At 48.2% G+C, this 19,070-nt stretch overlaps 1 long non-coding RNA gene across 1 annotated transcript in view; it reads left to right on the top strand.

The window, feature by feature from the left end:
• Positions 1-19,070, top strand: part of LOC128839653 (uncharacterized) — a 75,368-nt gene that overhangs the window by 29,182 nt on the left and 27,116 nt on the right. Inside the window, exon 2 of the long non-coding RNA XR_008445493.1 lies at positions 6,496-6,669. This is a non-coding gene — a long non-coding RNA (uncharacterized LOC128839653). The remainder of the gene's footprint in view (positions 1-6,495; positions 6,670-19,070) is intronic.

Genomic DNA, 19,070 nt, shown 5'->3' with positions numbered 1-19,070 from the left:
TAATTAAAGTTTTTTCAAGGTTTTTGCATTATTTTATAAAACTTTAAGAACTTAGGTAGCCATGGAACTTCTACTCAAAGGGAGCCTAAAGTAAACCATGGGTAAAACTAAGTTGGGTTTTATCCTAGTCCCTAACTGACATCTGTGCACCTCACGAAGCCATTAAGACAATTTGCTATGATTGACATACTTTGATCAGTACAGGTCTAGGACTAGAGCCAGTAGCTGGATTCTAGGTGAAGGGGACAGAAGTACTGTCAGACCTGAATAGGAAAACTAGTACTGTACTGAAAATGCCAGGTGCGAGACAGTTTCAGGAATCTCTCATTTACATAAATACTTTTAAACAATATTTTTTCTGGATTTGTTTGTGAAATTAGTTTTTGTTTTCTGTCTTGTTCCTTGGGGAGACTAGAATGTAGGACTTATTGGCATCATAGCTGATCATCTCAGAAAAGAAGTAATAGATTACATAGGGGTAACCAATTGGTTGGCACCAATGATAATTTCCAGGAGGTGTCTGAGCAGCTTTGTTTCTGGGTGAAGCTGGTATATCAGAGGACTTCAGCAAAGAGGGAAATGGGGGTTTAAATGATGGATGAGAATTCTTCCAAGGAAAGAAGAGAAGGAGATGACCAGCCTGCCTTTGGAAGTCCTCCATTTCCTTCCTCTGTGTGGAGGAAATGTCATCCATCATTCAACCCTCCCCATCCCCTTGTCAGATTTTAAACACTGAAATGGTTCCAGATGTATTGTTTCTGTGTCCCAGACTTTCTCAATGATGACTCCCACATCCAAGTTGGATGTATGGAGGAGCAGAACTGTCTCCACTCTCTGCATTCCTCAGGGGTGGAGGGAATGATGGTGCTTATCTATGTATATAGTGGGACTACATTAGAGCAGACATCCTTTTGCACAGAAAAAGGTATGCATATAAATATGAGGTGAGTGAAAATGGCCATGGTGATGCAGTTTCCAATCTTCTAGAAGGGAAATTCCATGGAGAGAAAATGTGGGTTGCCATTGTTCTCACATGGTATAAGAGCCACGGGTATTGCTCTTAAAGTAAGTGCATCTTGTATAATGAGAGACATAATTACAGCTCTTACAACATGACTGGGGTCACTTCTCCATATAGCTTTATTAGAAAAGTGGCTAGTGCTACCTCTCAAGGGTAGCTTCTTATTGTAAGGTTGTATTGTAAGGTGCACAGAACTATTAACGCCAGTAAGTGGAAGAGCCGAGAATAGAATATATGGAGTGAAATCCTGGCCCCACTGAAATCAGTGGGGATTTTGCCTTTTACTTCTATTGGGCCAGGATTTCACCTATGGACTTCTGTTGGCACTTTGCTCAATATCAAAAGGATTGCTTCATCTATGAAATTCATGCCCACCTACTGACTGGAAATCTAGCCTGGGCCAATCATATGGAGGCTCACTGGGGTATTGGAACATATTCAGCACAATTGGCCTGTAGAATAGAATAGAGCTGAATAGAACAAAATGTAGAATAGAATAGCTCTTCAGGGCTGGAGCATGCTTAGTACAGATGGAATGTTCAGAGATTTTAGCAGCAGACTTCTAACAACCTCTACTGGGAATATGGAAATGGTGATTTGCAGAGGATTATGATTCAGATAAATCTGGGTTGATTTTCACAGGGACAGCAAAAGGCACCTCTGTAACACCAGGACCACCCTGCCTAATTTCAAGTTTCCCCTCCAAACACAGTAGGTGCTAAGCTCTTCAGTGAAAGAACTGGTGGGGCAGAGGTGGAATTAACATTGGCAAAACTCTCTTTTTTCCCCTAACTTCATTCTCAGAAATGGCTCTACCATTTTTGGTGAAACTTTTAAATATACATGAAAATAGTTATAAGCAACCAAAAATAGACGCTTTTAATGGAAAGTATTAGGCAACCTTCACTATTAGGAGTCACCACCAGTTCCTCCAAGAATAAGTGCTTATTTGATCACATTTATTCTCCTTTCTTAGGAGGCCCTCAGTTAGCAGCATGCTCTGAAGATCACAGACTTCTGGGCCTCTGTTGGACCAGTAAGGGAATGAATTCAGAATTTAGAACGCCCTACTGAAAATGCCCTGCATCTACCCTCATCGTGCCAACTAGTCAGCATTTTATGTTGCTGGGATTTCATCCTGGTAACAATATTGTTTGGGGGAAAGATTAAAGGGAAGGTACTTTTGGAATGGCTTCCAAAATCTCCATGGGTTTAATAGATTCTATTGTATAGATTTTATTGTATATAGTATCTGAGCACCTTCCAGTAATGCATTAAGAAAACTGACTACACATCTGTTCGGTGCTCTTTGTTTTCTCATCTTCTCCCTAAGGGGAGAAGCATGTGCAGTGGACTTTCTAGTGTTAGTAGAGTGTATTTTTTTGGTTATTAAATATATGTGTTGCTATGTATTTATGTGAGAGAAAGCAAGGTCAACGAAATACACCTTTCACTTGGAGCAGAAAGTGGTGAGCTTTGTGATGGTCCTTAGTTCCTGGGGGAGTTAATTCCACAATCTCAGACTGGCCCACGGGAAAGTTCAATCTCTCGCAGACAAGTGTTACCTTTACTGGAGAGTTCCATTGCATCAGAGGAGTTTAATTGTTGACCATGGTCTTTGTCACTGAGCTTTACATGATCTTTCAGAATTTCTGCGTTCAGACCATGGAATGCTTTAAAGATAAAGGCTGAGACCTTGAACTTGATTCAAAATTCTATGTGAAGCTAATGTAGAAAGGTCTAATTTGCTTGTAGTAACCTGTGTTGCTGAGGAGATGTGCTGCAGTGTTCTGTACTAGTTGAGATGGCTTCATGCCCAGGTATATTGCATTGTTGGAGAAGTGACAAAGATGTAGATAATTGAGACCAGATCATCACGCACCAGGATGGGATGGAGTCTCTTAGCTAACCAGAGATGATAATAGAATTACTAATGGAGGATGTTATGTGACAGCTTGTGGTCAGTAAGGAATCCAAGAACAGTACTAAACTATGCACTGACCTGACCAATGGTAAGTGTATCTTCAACCAAAATCACTGCACTGTGACTGAAAACTATTCAAAATGTTTTCCTCTGTCCACCAGCTTGGATTCTGTCTTGCTTGGATTCAGTTTCAGTCAGTTGCATTTATCCATGCACTGGGCCATTTTGATGGTAGTGGTATGTGATGAAGGATAGGGAGAACTGTGTCATCTCCATAGTCATAGAATATCAGGGTTGGAAGGGACCTCAGAAGGTCATCTAGTCCAACCCCCTGCTCAAAGCAGGGCCAATCCCCAGACAGATTTTTACCCCAGTTCCCTAAATGGCCCCCTCAAGGATTGAACTCACAACCCTGGGTTTAGCAGGCCAATGCTCAAACCACTGAGCTATCACTTCCCCACCCCCAGTGCTGGAATGAGTATCCATGTTAACTAACCAGTTCACCTAGTCGTTGTAAAAAGGACCCGAAAGAGAACTGATCCTTGTAGGAGTCCACAAGTGAGGGATCTCATGGTGAAGGTACAATTTCTTATCACTGCACAGATAATACTCCTCTGAGCTGAATCTATTTGCCACTAGGCCTATTTTTACTATGCACCCATTTATGTGTTCTATTTTCAGTGTTGATAAGGTGCTCATTGCACAATATTCACTGCATTCCTCAGTGAAACTGCCTACAGAGGGGGAACTGAGACAGAGAGAGATTGTGACCCAAGGTCAATGAGGAAGTCTGAGGTGGAGCCAAGACCTGAATCCACCTCCCTTAAATCCAGAGTCTTAACTACTAGATAAATTTATCATCCTGAGTTATCAAAGGCAATATTGGAAAGTGCTTAAGCATGACCAATGTAGAGGGAACTAATTCATCTGAATTTACTTACCATCCCAAGTGTAGTATAATATAAAGCTCCTCCATAATTCTACCCGAGGCTACTGAGGGATATCCTTTTACTTGCAATTTCAAAGCAATTTCTTCAAGTCTTTTCAAGAATCATGATGAATATTTCAGAAAACATACTTACAGCTTTGCCGCTTTTTTTCTGTGACTCAGCTCCGAAGAGCTAACAAGTTCAGGTCTCCTTTCAATGGAACACTGGCTCCCAACATTTCAACAATGGGAATGTACATGTATTATACTGAAAGTCAGAGCTATCATCATTCAAACTTTTCTTTATACAACAGCACTACCTCAGCTCCTCATAAATCTGTTTGAGAAGGGAGGTAATGGAGCAATAGCCATGTTCTACTACTTTGGATAGTTTGCTAATAGCACGAATATATGGCATTTCTGCAACCTACTAGAATACACATCATACCCTACTATCAACAAATCTTTGGGTTTGCTAAACTATTTTGTAAAAGCATCTTCAATTAAATAACATGGAATGAAATGAAGCTCACAAAAGCATTTGGAGTGACATGAAAGTATTCAAGATAAATCAGCACTGACATTTTCTAGCTCAAGTTTTTTTGTCTAATGACGCATACTTGGAACTCTCATGACCCAGTAAGCATTTCTAATCAATAATTTAAAAAAAAAAAACAAGGATTATACACACATTGGAAAGGTGTATTTCCTACTAAATCCTTCATACCTTTGACATTATATTTGAATTTGCAATGAACTCAGAGTTTTTTTAAGCCTGGAGCAGGATGAAGTTTCTGTCTGGGTACACACAACCCCAGGTGGTAGAAATAATTCTGTACATTGTTTTTCTAAATTTTCTCTTTACTTATACATTATTTCTTAACCCCCCCCCAAATTTGTTTCTCTTGCAGGTAGACTTGCAATACTGCTAAATTGTGCCTCTTGCATGGCATGTTGTGGAGTAACATGCAGTGGCCAAAATTCATGGAGGGTCCAGGCATAGACCAAGGCAAGGGGTCCATATTGATAGAAAGTACATAGAAAAAATGTGGCTACAACATCTCCTTTACTGTGGAACCTGCAGCTGGCACAACCTCAAAAGAGTGTGATTCTGCCTGGGGAACATGGTGGCTATGGCAACCAGGGGAGATTCACTGGTTAAGTGCATCTCCTCAGGAGCCTCTACTGTCAGGGTGCCAGTCAGCTGCTGTTGGAGTGGAAATCTGTTCTCTCCCGGGCATTCTGCTGGAGAAGAGCAAAAGTGATTTGACCCAGTAACTGTACATGTCCATGTGAAGCTATATTGAAGTCAGACTTGGACTTAGGTTTTATGTATCTATCTGTGAGTGCAGGAGGCTCTCCCACCTCATCCCCTTGTTATTCTCCTCTCCACCATTCAAAGGGCACGGGAATAGAAAATGTTCTGGAATGGATGCCACATAATCCGTTGTACATAAAGAATACTACACCATTCCACTCACTTCAAAAATGTGTTGCCTGTGATCATAGCAGGATGGAATATAAAGCCAAAGTTGTTGTAACAAAGGAAGCGATAAAAGAGAAGAGTCACCCCATGTTTAGACTTTGTCATAAAACAAATACTTGTAATTAAACCGAAACACTGCAAATGAGATCAAAACATAGTTTGAGGTAAAGAACCAAAATGTCCTTGCCAAATGATTGTTTTTTTCCAATGTGGTGCATGATGATGTAGGGTTGTTGAGCTCCTAAAGTTGGGTGTTGCTATTAAGCAGAGTCTCAGATGCTGGTAAGCTGAGAGACTTGTCTGACAGTCATTTACCATCTGGAATTACTTCATGACTTCATTATTCAAAACATATCAAACATATTGCCCTTTTTTGGTGTTATTCGTTGTGCATTTACTAAATTCAGAGATTATAGTCTTAAGGGCCTGATTTTTTAGGGCTGTTTTAATATCCCTAAAAAACAGCTTGGTGGACGTTTCTCTAAAAAACATCCACAGTGCAGTTACAAAAAAGACTTAATATGATCTCTAGGGCAGGTTCCTGAAGCTCTGACTGTCCAACGTATCATATATTAGATAATAACATGAGGACTCCATGTCTCTAAAATTAAATTAGCTGTTTATTAAGAGACGTGTTAATGCTATAACTGCCACTGGCATTCCAACGATGTGCAAGCAGACTGACTTCTTGGAACCTCCTTCAAACTCTTCCTTCCTGAAACCTATGCTCCTCCCTCCTAGTTCCATGCAGGTTGCTACAATGACCACTTGGGGAAAATTTAAAATGACTGCTGAATAAAAAGTGTGGGTTTATTACCCTTTGTAGTTGTTGCCATAATTCTACCACTTAGATTTTTTTAAAAGTATTTTAAAAAGGTGTTAAACAGAAATTAGCCACGGTGGGGAAAAATAGTATGTGATCATATAATTAAAGACTGCAACATAATACATATGCACATGGGGGTCAAATTAATTCTGGCATTTCTTAACTTTTAAGAGCTTGACTTTGCAAACTTAATTGTTTTAATGTAGTTGTGTGTGTGTGAGTGTGTGTGTTATAATTATAGGTAGATAGATACATACACAATGAATAAGGAAATACATTGTGATATATTGGTATTATTGATATCATCTAGGGAAGCCTGCGATACTCCTGGTTGTCAATAGATGACTGAGGGCATGTCTACACTTACCTCTGGAATGATTGATCCAGCTCTCCCGTCAACTCTGGTACTCCACCGGAGTGCGAAGTGTAGGCGGAGTCGACGGGAAGGCGTCAGCAGTCGACATACCGCAGTGAAGACACCACAGTAAGTAGCTCTAAGTATGTCAACTTCAGCTACACTATATTTGTAGCTGAAGTTGCGTAACTTAGACCGACTTAGCTTGCCCCTCCCAACCCCAGTGTAGACCAGGCCTTAGTTACACAGGTCATCCCAAACATATACCCATAAAGCCTTTATTTTACACCTCACTTTCATGTATTTTATATATGCCATGTATTTTACAGAAATTATTTTAGAAATGTTTTAAAGAATTGTAAAAAAATGTTGTTGGTACTAATTTTTCTACCTCCTGTGTAAGGCCATGTCCCGTCCTTTAAGTCCAACTTCGCAGGCCTCAGAGAGAAAGGAAAACTATGAGTAATACATTTTAAAAACATCTACAAATAACTTAAAATAGACTTTGGTTTCAAAATAATGCTGTGATTTTAAGCTTCTTTGCATCCAGGTAAGCATTACAAAGAAATGCCTAAACATCTACATAAAGAAAAAATGCATTTTTCAGAGATAACACCAATTCATGGATGTGTCCGGGCTATGCCATTTTTGTAGGGAGGGCACTGAGTGCAGTTTGTACAACAGCATATTTGTACATTTTCACAATTAACTTTATTACTAGTGCCCTTTTTGTTTAATGGGAATAAGTGTGCTCTAGATTTTACTTTCTTCCTAATACAAACATCATCTAAAGTTACAGTTTCATTTTATGCTGTTGTTCTTAAAGGCCATCTAAAAACTAGCCTGCTTTACTGAAGCATATCAATTACTAGTGCTTACTACAATTTGCAATAATTACAGTTTGTTTAGCGAGCTGGTTCTTAATTGCAGACACCGCTGAAAGAACAATTCAATGAAAAATAAAGTACAATTTCTGCAATCATTCTTTTTAGGCTAGAGGAAATAAACTGGTGGGGAGGAAATTGGTTTAGATAAGTTATCCTGGAGCATTTTCAAAACAGCTGGAACAAAATCACCAAAGTACTTTATTTTCTTGGTATAAATCAGTAGTAACCCCCTGCAACTGATGGAGTTACACCAGTGTAAAACCAGTGTAAATTGGAATAAACTCAGACCCATTGTGTCCAGTTCAAGAGACCACAAGTCAAATTATTTGCTAACTTATATCCCATGCAATCCTATTGAAGGAAATGAGACTGCATTCAGAATGAATCAGGGCTAAATTGGTCCTAAGGTCCTGAGAATTTCTGCTTTCCTGCAGAGTAGAAATAAGGTAATATTCAATGTGAGTAAGCATGGCATCTGGCCCTAAATTAATTTAAATGTTGTGTTTGTTTGATTTCCATGCATATACAACTGACTGAATATATTGCTAGTAACACTCATAGCAAAATTGAGTATTGGATAATGTTCATAAAACGTGAATACTGAATTTGTAAACGAAGTCATTGTAAACCTGATTCTAACAGTTATGCTCATTTGGTCAATGAATAGAACAAGCCATGTGACTTATGTATCTAATAAAAACTACCAGCACAAATCATTTTTCAAATATCAGGTACTTGGAATGAATTCTGCATGACCAATCTACCTGCCAAGAGTTATTTGCAGGAATTAATGAGCGGCAGAATCTGTTCACTTTACTCTCACTGATCAGCCTTTTACTCTCACTGAAGTTACTTGTTGCAACTTCTGGTTTAATTCCAAGACCTTTCAAAAAATTTTTTGCAATAAAACATAAATGAGAGAGTGTGTCACCCCATCCTGGACCTAAGAAAACTTCCCAACAAAAAAAATTAATCAAAATTGGTACATTTTGTTTAAAAATTCCTGACTAGCTCTAGAATTCAATGTAAGTAAGGCTGTCAGAAACTGGCCTTCAATGAATTGTTGCCTGACAATCTGTGCAAAAACAAACAAAAAAGTCAAATAGATCATTCTTTAGGAATATTCATCTATCTATATATTTTACATTTTCTCATCAATGTAGCTCTTGACCTGAAAAAATAAATGCAACACTGTGTTTAGATCATAAATCCTTATAATGGTAACATCTTTTTTAAAAAGTGCATCTACTGCTCATGAAAGGTGCCCAACTGGAAGCCTCGGAAATTCTTGCGGTTAAACTCTATCCACAAAATAGGTACAGCATGGGTAGTGGTGGTGAAACCACCTCACGGAATCCTGCCACTATACCACAACCCTCACTGGGAGGGGATCACCACTCAGAATGAAAGGGTCATTCAGTTTCCAAGTCCTTGGTCTCTCTACTACAGCTGCCAGTTACTTCAATTATAATGTGGGCACCTGCCAACTTAGACGTGAACTATGGAGACCTCCAACTCATTTCAGATACACAATTAAGGAGCTAGCAAATGGCAATGGCATTTGGTCACTATCAACCTGGGCTAGGTTAAAAGTATTGCCCTATTGGGGAAAGGCTCTATGTTCAATTGTTCATCTTCTAAATTATCCAATCACAATTTAAATATAGTAACTTTACAAATATGGGACATTGCTAGTTTACACCTAGATTTGGCCTTATATAGTATTTTCACTGTTAAACTGTATTTAAAAATATTTTAGTACAATCTACTTTTAAACTGAAAACATAGTAAACGGTTCATTAATTAAGGTAGCAACTTATTAGTAACTTCACAGATAGGAAGTGTATCCAAACCTGTCCCTGCAGTACATTCCATCACATCTAGAAATATAACAAGAACAAGCACTTTTTTGGAGAAGGAAGACTGCAGAGTGTTATGCAGGCACTTCCAAGAACATGAGAATTTAGAAAGAATTCCAACTCTTCAGAAAAAAATAAGTTGAATTGCCGATGCCAGGTGGCTGCAAAGCCACTGGTCACCGGTGATCTATTTCTGGGGGACAAAGTAGGGGGAAATCTCCCCTTCTAAAATAATATTTTCCCTGGTTCTAAACAATCAATAACTTCAAATCTAGAAAATGTATTTTTGCCTTCATCTGCATATTCCATGGTTCCATTTGTGAAATGTGGGCCAAATTCTGATCCCCTCACTCATTCTGAGTAGCACCTTACTCCACAACCAATCCCACAAAGTTCAATGCGACTGCCTCAGAAGGAAGGCACTACTTAGTCTGAGTAAAGATTACCCAATCTGGTTCTGTATTTTAACACACTATTTGCCCCAGAAAACCTTTGTGTGGCTTTCCCTCCACTGGGAATTTTGCAACATCAGTGTAATTCACTGCTGATCACCAACTTCCATATAGTAAATTGATAAAGCCTGACTCAAGATTATTAATGGAAGGGAGGTTTCTAATGTCATTGCAAAGTGTCTGCATGACTATAAGGGAATGTCTTATCCACTGATGTATTATCAGGCTTCTCTGAGGAATTGTACTGGAGTACAGAAATACAGATACATAGGATACAGGATTTGTTAGTTTAAATTCTTTTATCCTTATCTGTTAAAATTGCTTGTATGCAATTTTCAGTAATCATGAAAGAAAATCTAAGACCGGGGGGGGGGGGAGGGGAATAAAAAGCTCAGTATTGTTGTGTAGGTGGTTTTGATTAGTGTTGGCAGCAATTTAAAATGAGATGCATTTTCCAGAAGTAAAGACCATTTTACTCAGGGGAAATACATGTGATACAAGAATAAGACCTTTGACTAGTGATGGGCAAATATACTTAAAAATGTGGGTGCTTATTACAAGCATTTCCAAACCTTTTGAGGTCTCCCTTATGCTTCACTTCTCCAACATAATACTCATCCCTTTACCAACTTCCTCCCCAGAGATTGCCTTGGGGTTTTCAGGTGGGTCTGCAAAGTATTTTTTTTCTGTCCCTCCTTTCCCCGCAACATCACTAACTTCTGGCCATCATTTATACCACCCTGTTTAGAGACAGCCTGAGGCTTTTGAGAAGGTTAGAGAAATGATTTTGCGGGCACAGCATCTCTCTTGCCATAAAAAAGTGTGCTGGGGGGGAGGGGACTTTAAGTCTTATCCCTAGCTTCTTGCTGTCGTAGTGAAATCCCTGATATCTGTGCTGGGGTCTCTGCATGTTTAAAATGTTTTGAAAGGGATGACAGGCCAAATAAGGTAATACTTTAGGAACCAATAGATCCTCAGATAATAGAGGGTATTCGTCATATTTTAGGGAATTTTAGCCCATACATAGCACTTTACCCCCTCCATCAGTAGCTCCAGTATTATGAATTAACTATTATTACTTTTATTTTAAAATCACTGATTGTGTGCTTGACACTGTCCAGTACATGAATAAAGACAGAGGACCAAAAATCTCTTGGTCAAATTCAGTGGTGACTAAACAATGCTATATGTTACCGTCTGGGTCAGATGCTCAGCTGTTGTACATCAGTGTAATTCTATTGGCATCAGCTGAAGATCTGACCTTTTGGAAGTAAGCGGTTCAGAAAATTGATGTAAATGTCAAAGTAGATTAATTTGCAGTAATCTGGCATTCAGTGGATGTGCAAACCTTGTGTAACTTTCCAAATGACCCTCCCATTGGCTGCTTTTCTTGCTTTGGTTCAAGGAATGTAAGTTGCACTCATTTTGCACTCCCACTAAATACCAAAATCAAACAGCTTTGCACTTACAACCGCACACTCCTGTGTCTTGACCCAGTAACACTGGTGTGTAATTTACACCATTTCACATCACTGCTGAATTTAGCCCCATGTTTTGCATTTATTTTTCTCTTTTAAAAAGAAACAGTGTGTGGAAAGTGTAAAAACATCTTCTCATCTACACTGGTGTCAATGGCTACAGTCTGTGCTCTCAGGAGTTTCCAACCTATGGTTCTGATCCTGCAATCCAAGTGGTTAGACCCTAGCATTACAGGATTGGGTCCTAAAGAGATACAGGTCTAATAAACATTGTTCTGATCCTATAAGAATCTAGAAAAGTGAAATCCATATAAATGGATTGTATATAATTATTTTGCATGTGGTCTTACTATTTTGTTTATTTTGTGTGTTACAGTCCTTACTCTTTCCTGTTTAAATGGGAATAAACTATCTGGAATAACTCAGAGTAATCTGTATCGGTAATAATCTTCCAATCAAGATAGCTTTCAGTGATGGAGGGTTGCAAAACATGGGAAGGTGTAGTAGGTCCTAGCCGGGGCTCGACCCTTCCGGGCAGGAGGGGAGCCACACCGACTCACTACTCTGGGAATAAGCAGTCAGTTAGTCCTGAAACTCCGGCTCTTTGGTGCAGAGTCGGAGCAACCACAGTTAAAGCTCAGGAGCCCAGGCCCTGGATCAGGGCGGGGCAAACACAGTTAGCTCAGACCCTTGCTTGCTGGGCTGAGCGGGCAAATAGTTCAGAGCCCAGGCCCTGGATCAGGGCGGGGCAAACACAGTTAGGCTCAGGTCCTTATGGCAGGGGCTGAGCGGGTAAATAGTTCAAAGCCCAGGCCCTGGATCAGGGCGGGGCAAACACAGTTAGGCTCAGGCCCTTGTTGCAGGGGCTGAGCGAGCAAACAGTTCAAAGCCCAGGCCCTGGATCAGGGCGGGACAAACACAGTTAGGCTCAGGCCCTTGTTGCAGGGGCTGAGCGAGCAAACAGTTCAAAGCCCAGGCCCTGGATCAGGGCGGGGCAAACACAGTTAAGCTCAGGCCCTTGTTTGCAGGGGCTGAGCGAGCGAATAGTTCAGAGGCCAGGCCCTGGATCAGGGCGGGGCAAACACAGTTAAGCTCAGGCCCTTGTTGCAGGGGCTGAGCGAGCAAATAGTTCAGAGCCCAGGCCCTGGATCAGGGCGGGGCAAACACAGTTAGCTCAGGCCCTTGTTGCAGGGGCTGAGCGAGCAAATAGTTCAGAGCCCAGGCCCTGGATCAGGGCGGGGCAAACACAGTTAAGCTCAGGCCCTTGTTGCAGGGGCTGAGCGAGCAAATAGTTCAGAGCCCAGGCCCTGGATCAGGGCGGGGCAAACACAGTTAGCTCAGGCCCTTGTTGCAGGGGCTGAGCGAGCAAATAGTTCAGAGCCCAGGCCCTGGATCAGGGCGGGGCAAACACAGTTAAGCTCAGGCCCTTGTTGCAGGGGCTGAGCGAGCAAGCAGTTCAAAGCCCAGGCCCTGGATCAGGGCGGGGCAAACACAGTTAAGCTCAGGCCCTTGTTGCAGGGGCTGAGCAGGCAAATAGTTCAAGGCCCAGGCTTCTGTAGCCGAGCGTTGGGTGAGGGGGAAGCCTGCCACCCGTACGGAGGGTGGCAGGGGGGAACGCAGGCCCACCCACTCCACTGCGTTCCAGCCCGGGGCCCTAACAGCGGTTGCTGCCGCTGCTGGTCAGTGGGGTATCCAGGCCGCAACACACTGACATAGGCTCACACTCAGTTGCAGCCGGACCGGGGTCGGCTACCCCCGGGCTACTTCCGTGATCCCCCTCACAGCCTACCTCGGTCGTTGCGCCGGGATCGGGCCAGTCCACCTGCATGGGCTCCTCTCTGCCCGGGCTCGGCGGCAAGTCTGGTAGCTCTGCCGGGAAGTCCGGCCAATGGTCCTCAGGCGGCTCCTCTGGATAGCAGCAGGGGCTGAGGGGTTCGGGTCCAGTCTCACCCTCAGGGTTAGCGGGGTTCGGTTCCCAGGGGTTCTCCCAGTGGCGGGCGTGAACGGGCTCCGGCGGCTCCTCCTCGTAGCGGGCCCGGGGTAGCTCAGGCCAGCTAGGGTCTTCGACGGTCTCCTGGCCGGGAGCTCCCGGCCGCACGTCTGCTCCCTGTGGTGGCTGGCCGCCAACTGAGCTCTGGCGGCCGGCCTTTATACTTCCTGTCCCGCCCCTTGACTTCCGGGGGGCGGGGACAGGCGGTGGTGGTCCCACCCACTCTGGTGCCGGCACGTGGGCTCCCTCTTCTGGGCAGGAGGGGAGCCACACCGACTCACTACACACCCCCCCCCCTTAAGACTGGCTCCCGCCTGTCGGGGCCAGGTCCTGCCATCTCCCCCATGCGGGATAGGAAGTCCGCATTCGTATGGTCCTTACCTGCTCGATGCTGGACCGTAAATGCGTAGGGTTGTAAGGCGAGGTACCACCGCATAATGCGGGCATTATTATCTTTCATCCGCATTAGCCACCGGAGGGGGGCGTGGTCTGTGACGAGGGTGAACGGGGCCCCGAGGAGGTAGAAGCGCAGGGCATCGCAGGCCCACTTCACCGCGAGGGCCTCTTTTTCCACCACGGCGTAATTCCTCTCCCGGGGGAACAGCTTCCGGCTGAGATATACTACGGGGTGGTCCTTTCCCTCCACTTCTTGGGACAGGACTGCCCCTAATCCTACGCCGGAGGCGTCGGTCTGCAGGATGAATGGGCGTTTAAAGTCTGGGCTATAGAGAACCGGCTCCTGGCAGAGGCACTTCTGCAGTGTCCGGAAGGCCGCTTCACATTCGGGGGACCATCGTACCTGCCGGGGGCTGTCCTTCGTCAGAAGCCCCGTTAAGGGTGCTGCGATGGTCGCGAACTGGGGGATGAACCGTCTGTAATACCCAACGAGGCCCAGGAACTGCCGAACGTGCCGTTTGGTTGATGGGGTGGGACAGTCCAGGAGGGCCTGGACTTTCCCGACGAGGGGCTTGACCTGCCCGCCCCCGACGGTATAGCCGAGATAGTTGGTCTCTTGCCAGGCAATCCGGCACTTTTTGGGGTTGGCGGTCAGGCCCGCCTGTCGTAGGGACCTTAGGACCGCCGCAACCCGGGGCAGATGATCCTCCCAGCTGCGGCTATAGATGACCACGTCGTCTATGTACGCCGCCGCATAGTCCTGATGGGGCTGCAGAAGTTGGTCCATCAGCCGCTGGAAGGTGGCTGGGGCTCCATGGAGACCGAATGGCATCCGTGTGAATTGGTACAGCCCCGTTGGAGTGGCAAAGGCGGTCTTCTCTTTTGAGGTCTCCTCGAGGGGGATCTGCCAGTAGCCTTTGCTAAGATCTAAGGTGGTGATATACTGGGCCTCCCCCAGGCGGCCCAGTAACTCGTCTACACGGGGCATCGGGTAGGCATCGAAGCGCGAGATGGCGTTTACCCTCCGAAAGTCGATGCAGAAGCGGCGGGTACCGTCCGGCTTGGGCACCAGGACCACCGGACTACGCCACTCGCTCTGGGACGGTTCGATGACGCCCAGAGCCAGCATGGCTCTTACTTCCTCCTCGACCGCACCCCGCATCCGATAGGGCAGGGGCCGGGTCGTCTCTCGAACCACCTTTCCCGGCTCGGTCTGGATGGAGTGTTTGACCAGGGACGTGTGGCCCGGTACGGCCGTGAAGGTTCGCTTGAAGGTTTGCAGCAGGCAGTTAGTCTGTTTACATTGCTCTTCCGTGAGCGATTGTCCTAATTGGGGTGCCGGGGGGTCATCCGTCGAGGGTACCTGGGGTCCCAATTCCGGCTCGGGCGGGCATGGGTTGATTAAGAGGCCCTCCCGGTCCTGCCACCGTTTCAGCAGGTTGACGTGATACCGCTGGGTTTCCTTCCGCTTGTCCGGTTGCCGCACCTCGTAGGTGACGGGACCGACCTTACGCACGACTTCGTAAGGTCCCTGCCACCGGGCTAACAATTTTGACTCACTAGACGGGAGGAGGAGTAGGACACGGTCTCCTGGTTGGAACTCCCGGACTTGGGCTCCCTGATCGTAGGTCCGTTTCTGCCGTTCCTGCGCCGTCTTTAAATTTTCGCGGGCCAGGGCTCCGGCCTGGGCAAGGTACTCCTGTAACTGGATGACATATTTCAGGAGGCCCTGGGCTGGGGACGCTGACTGTTCCCAGGTCTCTCTCATCAGGTCTAAGAGGCCCCGCGGTCTGCGTCCGTACAGCAGCTCGAAAGGGGAAAATTTTGTTGAGGTCTGCGGGACTTCTCGGATGGCTAGCAGCAAGGGTGGAAGGAATTGGTCCCAGTGGCGGAGGTCCTCTGCGGGGAATTTCCGCAACATGCTTTTCAAAGTGCGGTTAAACCGCTCCACCAACCCGTCCGTCTGCGGGTGGTACACGGACGTCCGGAGTTGTTTGATGCCTAAGAGGGCACAGACCTGTCGCAACAATTGGGACGTGAAGTTCGTTCCTTGGTCGGTCAGTATCTCTCTAGGCAGTCCTACTCGGGCGAAGATTTTCAGCAATTCCCCCGCGATAGACCGGGCGGTAATACTTCGCAGGGGGATGGCTTCGGGGAACCGAGAGGCATAGTCCACCAAGACCAGGATGTATTGAAACCCCGCGGCACTTTTCGGGAGGGGGCCCACGAGGTCCATGGCGACCCGTTCAAAGGGCGTCTCCATCACTGGCATGGGGACCAGGGGTGCCTTGGGGATCCCGGGCGGGGCGACCCTCTGACACTCTGGGCAGGAGGCGCAATATTCTTTCACCTCCTGAGAGATTCCTGGCCAAAAGAAGCGCGCCAGGATTCGAGCGAGGGTCTTCTCTCGCCCCAGGTGCCCGGCGGCTGGCACATCGTGGGCCAACTTCATTACCGCCCGCCGGTGACACAGGGGCACTAACAGTTGGGTTTGTGGTTCCTGGGTGCGGGGGTCACGGTCCAGGCGGTAGAGCCGGTCCCGGCGTAGCTCAAAATGGGGCCACAGGGTGGCCCGCTGGGGGTCCACAACCTTCCCGTCTACTGCCGCGAGCTGCTCGTAGAAGCGGCTAAGGGTGGGATCCTCTCGCTGGTCCCGACAGAAATCGGTATCGAAGCGGGGCTGAGGGGCCGGCTCCGGCGGCGGTCCCGCTGCGTCCGTGTTGTCTATCTCGGTCGCTGGACCCTGCTCGGGGGTCTCGGAGGAGGAGGACCCCAACCGATCAGCCTCCAGGGCCGGCGTGGACCGTAGGACTTCCTCAAAGGCCGGCCAGTCCCGACCGAGGATCACAGGGTATGCAAGATGGGGAGCTACCCCAACCACCAGGTGTCGGGTGATCCCCGCGATGGTTAGGGGGACCCGGGCGCTGGGGTATGGTCGGACATCCCCATGGATGCATTGTAGATGAATCCATCCGAGGCGGTTATCACCCGGCGGTACCAGGTCCTTACGGACCAACGTCTGGCCACAACCCGAATCGATCAAGGCCCGCGTAGTCCGTCCTCCGACGGCTGCCGGGACGGTCAGCTTGGGGTTCATGGCTGGCCTGGCTCGAGTGTGGCCCGCCCACACTTGCCCATAGCTGCAATCCATCTCCGGACAGTCTCGGCGGAGGTGTCCCATCTTCCCACAACTGAAGCAGGGTCCAAGTTCAGGTCGTCTGCTCCGGGGGCCTTCCCGGCTTGGGCTCCGGGGGGGGCTTCGTCGAGCCCTTGGGGGCCCCTGGCCCGGGGCCACTGGTCCGGTCCGAGGAGCCGGGTCCGCGTGCCGGATCCGGGTCTCGCGGCGGGGGTCGGGCCTCGGTGCGGGGGGTCGTGGTCCGCTCAGGGGTTCCCCTTTCTTTTCGCCGCGGGCTGGTTCGGGCCCGGGGCGTCGGAAGGTGGGCCCTACTGCATCTTCGGCGGCCAGGAAGTCCTCCATTAGTGACACTGCCTGGGCCAGTGTCGTCGGCCGGTGGCGAAGCACCCAGGCGCGCCCTCGGGAGGGTAGGGTGTGCACGAACTGTTCCAACACCACCTGCTCGGTTACCTCCTCCGCCGTCCGGGTGCCGGGCTGTAGCCACCGTCGGCAAGCCTCTTTTAAGGTTTGGGCCACTACCCGCGGTCGGGCCCCGGTGGGGTAAGTCTGGCCCCGAAACCTTTGTCGGAAAGTCTCGGGACTGACGTCGAGGGCGTCCAATATCGCGGCCTTCACCAGGTCGTAGTCCCGTGCTTCCTCAGCCGCCAATCCCCGATAGGCCACCTGGGCCGCCCCCGTCAGGTAGGGGGCTAAGAGGGTAGCCCACTGGTCCCTGGGCCACCCGGCGACGAGGGCTACCCGCTCGAACGTGACCAGGAATGCCTCCGGGTCGTCGTCTGGGCTCATCTTAGTCAAGCGAAGGGGGGCAGCTAACCGCGGCATCTCCGCAGCCTCCCCTGCCGGCCCCGGTGCGGGGCGAGGGAGCGTGACCAGCAGCTGCTGCAGCTGGACTCCCAACTGCCGCACCAGCTGTTGCTGTTGCTCGAGCTGGGCTGTGTGCTGTTCCTGCTGCAACTGGAGTTGGGCGGCATCTCGCTGCTGTTGCTGTGCGAGCTGAGCGGCCTGCTGTTGCTGTTGCTGCTGCAGCTGGGCCGTCTGCTGCCGCTCCTGGCTCTCCGCGAGCAGCTGAAACAGCCGCTCCATATCCATTCCTTAGAATGGGGGGGGGGGGCAACGGCCACTCCCCCTCTAGCCCCTTCTCACAGGGGCAGGGGCTCGTGCCCCACGTTGGGCGCCAAATGTAGTAGGTCCTAGCCGGGGCTCGACCCTTCCGGGCAGGAGGGGAGCCACACCGACTCACTACTCTGGGAATAAGCAGTCAGTTAGTCCTGAAACTCCGGCTCTTTGGTGCAGAGTCGGAGCAACCACAGTTAAAGCTCAGGAGCCCAGGCCCTGGATCAGGGCGGGGCAAACACAGTTAGCTCAGACCCTTGCTTGCTGGGCTGAGCGGGCAAACAGTTCAAAGCCCAGGCCCTGGATCAGGGCGGGGCAAACACAGTTAGGCTCAGGCCCTTGTTGCAGGGGCTGAGCGAGCGAATAGTTCAGAGGCCAGGCCCTGGATCAGGGCGGGGCAAACACAGTTAAGCTCAGGCCCTTGTTGCAGGGGCTGAGCGAGCAAATAGTTCAGAGCCCAGGCCCTGGATCAGGGCGGGGCAAACACAGTTAGCTCAGGCCCTTGTTGCAGGGGCTGAGCGAGCAAATAGTTCAGAGCCCAGGCCCTGGATCAGGGCGGGGCAAACACAGTTAGCTCAGGCCCTTGTTGCAGGGGCTGAGCGAGCAAATAGTTCAGAGCCCAGGCCCTGGATCAGGGCGGGGCAAACACAGTTAAGCTCAGGCCCTTGTTGCAGGGGCTGAGCGAGCAAATAGTTCAGAGCCCAGGCCCTGGATCAGGGCGGGGCAAACACAGTTAGCTCAGGCCCTTGTTGCAGGGGCTGAGCGAGCAAATAGTTCAGAGCCCAGGCCCTGGATCAGGGCGGGGCAAACACAGTTAGCTCAGGCCCTTGTTGCAGGGGCTGAGCGAGCAAATAGTTCAGAGCCCAGGCCCTGGATCAGGGCGGGGCAAACACAGTTAAGCTCAGGCCCTTGTTGCAGGGGCTGAGCGAGCAAGCAGTTCAAAGCCCAGGCCCTGGATCAGGGCGGGGCAAACACAGTTAAGCTCAGGCCCTTGTTGCAGGGGCTGAGCAGGCAAATAGTTCAAGGCCCAGGCTTCTGTAGCCGAGCGTTGGGTGAGGGGGAAGCCTGCCACCCGTACGGAGGGTGGCAGGGGGGAACGCAGGCCCACCCACTCCACTGCGTTCCAGCCCGGGGCCCTAACAGCGGTTGCTGCCGCTGCTGGTCAGTGGGGTATCCAGGCCGCAACACACTGACATAGGCTCACACTCAGTTGCAGCCG

This window comes from Malaclemys terrapin, chromosome 6 (genome assembly GCF_027887155.1).
Source record: "Malaclemys terrapin pileata isolate rMalTer1 chromosome 6, rMalTer1.hap1, whole genome shotgun sequence".
Taxonomy (NCBI): domain Eukaryota; kingdom Metazoa; phylum Chordata; order Testudines; family Emydidae; genus Malaclemys; species Malaclemys terrapin.
The sequence above is the reverse complement of the archived record's forward strand: the minus strand, read 5'-3'. Positions and strand labels throughout refer to the sequence as shown.